Consider the following 6,095-nt stretch of genomic DNA (forward strand, 5'->3'; position numbering starts at 1 on the left):
TTGGCCTATAATTTTCTCTCGCCATTTTGTCATCCTTTTTATGTATTGGAACCCAATCTCCGCTCTTCCACTCAGTAGGCCATACACTTTTGTTTATACAGGAGTTGAACAGAGTAGTCAAAGAACTTGATAACTCCTCAGCGCCAGATTTTAAGACCTTTGGTGGAATACCATCGTTACCAGTGGCTTTGTTCACGTCAAGTGATTCGAGGACCCGAAGGACTTCATTCTGCGTGACTGGTTTGATTTCTAGTGCTCCTTCGGAACTCCTGTGTTCTTGTTGTATCCTTTGAACAGAAGAGTGGTTCGTAAAGTCGTCAATAGATCTTAGATCAGCCGCTTGGTCTCCAATACCGTTTGCAACGGTAGCGAAATACTCCACCAGTTCTTCAGCCACTTGTTGTTGATCAGTGATCGTGGTACCGTTAACGTTCAAGTGGATATCGTTTTTTTCTGCACAGCCCTTGGAGCCTAAGAAAGGCTTAAAAGTATTGAAAAACGCCTTGGGATTGTTCTTAAGATCCTCTAACTTTTTACCCCAGAAAGATTTAATTGCTACTCTTCTTTGTTTAGTTTCCTCGTTCCTTGCAATGTGCCGTAATTCCCAAGTAACTGCTTTACAAGTAACTGCTTGTAAAGTCTTGTGACGGTGTGTAACTTCTTGTAACGTCTTGTGACGGTGTGTCACGTCTTGTGACAGTGAGTAACCGCTTGTTAGTAACGTGTTGTGAGGTCGTGTAACTGCTTGTGACCTATTTTGACGGTGTGTAACGGCTTGTCACGTTCTATGACGACGTGTAACTGCTTGTGACGTCCTGTGACGTTGTGTAACTGCTTGTAACGTTTTCTGACGGTATGTAACTGCCTGTAACGTCGTGTCACCGTGTGTTGCTGCTTGTGACGACTCATGACGACTTGGTATTTCCTCGCTTTGCTTGATGGGGATTGGTGTTGCAACCGTGAGTCGACTCACCAGCATCGAGCTAATTTGTCATTTTTTAGTTACGTGTGACGGTAAGTAACGACATCACAATTTATGTGTGGGGTGAGCAGAAAAATATATCTGGCATGGTATACCATGTTGTCACACGCTTGTAATGGTGCAGCCTTGTTTATGTGTAATGAATCTATCTTAATAGTCTTGTTATTGTGGTTTTTACAACCCGCCGGCCTTTCCTTTTGGGTTAGTTAATTCATTTAGTGTACCTTTACAAAAGGTCTATTTCAGTCAATACGTATCCAATCCTGTCACACCTTTTAATTGGATGAATCGGTGCCCATGTGTAATTATGCAAATTTAATGATATTGTTATTTTTGGTATTTACAACCCTTACGTTTGTTTGGTCAATTGGTCCAAATCAGCTTGTTCTGAGAAAAGTCAGCTTGGTCATCTCAACCAAACAATCCATATTTGCTGTTGAAATTGCTGCTGCTCTTCACTCTCACCCTGTTCTACAAGGTAGGGATCATGGCTAATCGAATGCAACTTCTGGATGTGAGTAGTTAAGCACGTTAATATGTACCGTAACCAATCAGGAGGCCGTACATATCATTAAAAATGGCGAAAAAGGGCTCTCGACCAATCAGATTGCAGCATTTTGCTCATTAGCATAAAAGGCGCGAAATACCGTTATTTTCTGAACACTTCGGTGTGTCCAGCAGTCTTTTGCACTATGTCATGCGCATGTCCAAATAAGGCGTCGACCAATGCCTGAAATCGAGGTTGTGACGCGCGTGCCCAAATAGGGCGCTAGCCAATGCCTGAAATCGAGGTTCGTGTGGGTGTTATAAAAGGGTTTGCAGGAGTATCGAGTGAGTATTGTTGTTTTGAGATCGGCGACAAGAAGATGTCTTCAGAGGAGAGCAAGACGAAGGTGGAGGTGATTAGTATTCCTTCGGGAGCGTTACCGGCTGTCATTCCGAGAGAGGAGTTTGCATCGAGAGTGTTGGATGCTGTTCGTGACGGTATTCTTGGAAAGATAATGAAGAATGCGGTTTCTGACGCCCTGGATGCCGTTCTGAGGAAAGAAATTGTGAAGCTGGCGGATGAGGTGATGAGGTTCAGAAAAATGCTGTCTGAGAAGATGCTTGCTGACCAGTCCATCTCGTTTAAAGACCCTGTGTGTTTGGAGAAGTTGCCGGAGGGAATTGAGGACGGATGGGAAGCGTGGAAGAGCAGTTGGGACAACAGAGACGAGTTGGCGTACCGAGCGTTTATCAAACAAATTGTAAAATCACCACCACCACCACCAGAATCAGAGGAGTGAAAAAACATTTTTATTCATGCCTGTAACACTAATAAAGATCCTTTAACGAGAGAATGTACATGGTTTGTTGCGTGATTTTTTTCATCGTCTCTATAGGGAATAAAAAAGAAAAAATTTAATGCCCCGACCAGGAATCGAACCTGGGTCTTTGAGGCCACAACTCAACGTCTTAACCATTAGACCATCGAAGCGCTTACCTCTTTAGGACTTGGTTTTGGGGTTGTCATGGGGAGGCAGTCCGAAATTCACGGCTTTGCAATGAGGGCAGAGTCTTTCGGAGGGTTTCAACCGCTCAGTGTGGAGGGCTTTACAGGTTCCGTGAAAGAATTGGTCGCAACAGGGTGTCAGGAAGTAGTCTCTGATACTGTGTTTGAAAGTGTATCCTTCCTTGCACCATAGACATTGAGGGTTAGGAAATCGAGACATGGAGTCTGAAAATAGAACAAAAAACAACTTTTTATTGGTCATTCCACTTATTACAGGGTGGGACGTGTGCACGGTCCTATTGACCGGCGCCCTCTTTTTCTTCGGGATATCAATCAATAAACGATTATTATAGTACTTTCAACCATTGTGACCAAGTAACGATGCGAACCATGATCGACGCGGAGGACAAATTACCCAACGTGTAAAAAAGAAATGTGAATTAAAAATGGGCGGGGCGAGGTTTCGATCCTCGGACCTCTGGGTTATGAGCCCAACGCGCTTCCACTGCGCCACCCTGCCTTTCTTAGAAACTGAAAAAATAATGTGAAATAAAAATCGGAGTGTGTTTTTTACAAAAACTGTGTCTGTCTTTTTCTTAGTTTGGGGTCTGTCCATGAATCAGTATGGCTTCGGCGACTCCTCGTGGGTATTCGTCGATCCATTGAAAGAACTTGCAGGTACGCTTGGGACACTTGAGATAGAGCCTGTCTGGGTTGGACTGGGAGTGGGAGGTGGCTAAGACCAGGGACTTGCTGCATAGACATCGGAAACGAGCCGGGTCGATGTTCCTGTAGCAGGGGTGGGTCTGTTCTTCGACGCGTCTCAGGTAAGTGCCCACCTCTTTGACGCCACAGGTCACATAACACTTGGTGTAGAATCTGGAAGAGGGGCATCGGTAATATTCCCAGGTACCACCGTCTGGGGTTCGCACGCTTCCGTATGTCAGGGGTACCATGCAACGTGGGCAGATGGAATCTTGTGGTTTCAGTTGGTTCAGGAACTGATCGGGGTCGAATTCCTCCAACACTTGGACTTCGGTGAATTCTCCTCGGTCGTCCACTTCAGGGGGTACTTCTACGAGGTCGTCTTTCTTGAATTTGTCGAGTCCCATGGCTTCCAGGACTTGCATGGTTCGAGGAGGTGAGTCTCTGATCACGGTCATGCATCCGCCTTGAATGGCATGTAGCTTTTCTGTATGATGAAGATAGAGTTAGTATCCCATCAAGGTGTTTTCACGTTGCATGGTTTCTAGGATATGGGTGGTTTTTCGCACGTTCTTGGGGGTCGGTCTTAGTCTTCGACGTCGATGGTTACTTTTCATTTCTAGTTTAACTTCTTGGCGTTGGATCGAAAAGGCGCTCCAGGGTTCAGAGAAGCCTTTGAGAGGGACAGTGGTCCAACTGACCGAGTCCGGGGTGATCTCTTTGAGGAGGACGCGTTCGTTGAAACGGAGTCTGGCACGAGGTTTTTTAAATAACCATCTATCTAAAGTGGATTGTAGTTGTTTACCTTCTCTTTCCACTCTCTTGGGTAAGTGCAGTTCCAGGTTCTTTTTGTTCAATTTTTTCTTTTTCTTGACGGGCTCGACGTGTGAATCCATGACGACTTCTGCTGAAAAGTGACTCGTGATAGAATGCGTGGTTCGACTTTATGGACGTTTTTGACCAATCAGTGACGTGTGGTGTGATGGGATCATGTGACGGTCTTCGTTCCGATTGGTTTAGAAATGAGCGCGTGATCCGTGAAAGTACGCGTACGGAGTAAATGTGGATCCACGGCGCGGGTATAAAAGGAGCCCGTTGGACGCAGTGAAATCATTCGCGGTGATGAATCCTAGGATTTTGGATGAGAGAGACGTGCAAGAGATCCTTGAAGATCTTAGACAACAGTTGAATCGAGCTTCTGACGTTTTGGATAGAATCGAAAAAGAAGGCGAAAGACCGTTACACGCGAGGATAATTGAATTGGAGTTACGTCTTGTCTCTCCTTTGTACTATAGGCTCCAGAGGCACTTGATTGACTGGGGTGTGCGTAGTTGCTATCCTCATTTGTCGGGCTTGGAGATCACGAAGCGAGCGGATCGAGAAGGAAAGAAGTTTAACGAGTTTGTCTGAGGGTGTCAAGATGACTTACTATAGCAACTCGAACCAGATTCGGGACCTCGTGGAACAGATCGTGGATCTGAAGGTACACACTTTAAGAGATCTCGACGCCATTCCAGATGCCAAGGTGGACCTGTACATTTTTGACAATCTCTTCGAACCGTCAGGTCGAGTACCCGATAGTCTGTGGTCTTTTCAGCTCTTGATGAGACGTCGTCCTGACTGGGGTGGTACGATTTTGGAGATGATGAAGAATAACAAACACGTGTTTTTGTTTTTCGGTGAGTGGTGTCGCGTGATGTACCGAAGTGGTAGCGGTCAATTCAAATTCATTCATTGTAGTGATCCCACCCTGGACGCCGAGCGGGCCTGTTTGATCGCCACGGATAACCTCACGTACAGGATGAGTGAGGCCATCCGTGATCTGTTTGAACCCTTGCGTTTCTCTCGTGACCTATCACGACGGGTGTTGGAGGCAGACGAGAGTCCCATGGTGAAGTCGTTACTGACTTTCAGCAAGGGAGATTACAAGGAAACGTGTCTGAAGTTGGAAGAGTTGATCTACGATATCATGCATCAACGTGATGTGTGGAAGGATCGGTTTTTCTTTCGTGCCATGGACACTGATCGGGAGGACCTGTGTGGTGAGTGTAAAGAGAGTATGCGACAAGCATTCTATGCGAAGGGGGACGAGCAGGAAGCCCTGAAGTGGAGACCCGGTAAAGGGGAATGTTGTTGGAGAAATTGTAAATATTATGCCATGGATACCTACGAGGAAGACTGTGATGATGAGTATGGACGAGATCTTAAGAACATGGAACATGTTGATTACTTTACAGATTCAGACTAAGTCTTTTCTTCGCCTTCTTTTTCGTGTTATCCAATCAGAGTCGATTTTTCGTAAGAACCAATCAGGCACGACGTTTTTGTACCTATAAGAAAGTGTGAATAAAGAATTGGGTTCAAATCATTATGTCTCATGCTTTGAGTTGGTTGATCTCGAGAATGTGTACGACCCTAGCCGATCGATGGTGTTGGACGACCTTGTGTTCCAAGTGCACTAGTGTCTACGAGCGATACGGTCGGGGTGAACCCATCCCCGACCATTTCAGCGATTCGCCCTTGGAGGTGTTTGACTATACCGACGTCGAACCCAACGTGATGCGTTTTGTGGTTTATATCTTGTGGTTGAAACGGCAACCCGATTCATTTAAGAAGTATCTCGAGGTACGGGAGCAACGTTTCGAGTTGTGGAGACAGTGCGTGTACAAACTTTTTCGACTATGAAGAAGAAAAGTCAAAAGAAGAAGCAAAAGCCGCTTTCGACCGGAACGTTACTGGGACGGTATCGGGATCCTTCCAGACCCGGTAGTCTGGGCGGTCTGACGCGATTCGCCCAGGCCAATAAGATCTCGGTACGACGTGCTCGCGAGGTCCTGCAACGGGATTTGGGGTACACGTTGCACAAACCCAGACGTCGTCGTTTTCCCACGGTCCCGGTGGTGGTGTTCGGCATCG

The 6,095-nt window shown here is 46.1% G+C and overlaps 2 non-coding genes across 2 annotated transcripts; both read right to left on the bottom strand.

Annotated features, from left to right (window-relative positions):
• Positions 1 to 2,387: 2,387 nt before the first annotated feature.
• On the bottom strand, positions 2,388 to 2,459 carry Trnah-gug (transfer RNA histidin (anticodon GUG)). Its single transcript has one exon. It is a non-coding gene; the product is annotated as a tRNA-His (tRNA).
• A 463-nt stretch (positions 2,460 to 2,922) lies between these two features.
• On the bottom strand, positions 2,923 to 2,994 carry Trnam-cau (transfer RNA methionine (anticodon CAU)). The gene has a single exon. It is a non-coding gene; the product is annotated as a tRNA-Met (tRNA).
• Positions 2,995 to 6,095: the final 3,101 nt, after the last annotated feature.

Source organism: Orbicella franksi, chromosome 4 (assembly GCF_964199315.1).
Source record: "Orbicella franksi chromosome 4, jaOrbFran1.1, whole genome shotgun sequence".
Classification (NCBI taxonomy): domain Eukaryota; kingdom Metazoa; phylum Cnidaria; class Anthozoa; order Scleractinia; family Merulinidae; genus Orbicella; species Orbicella franksi.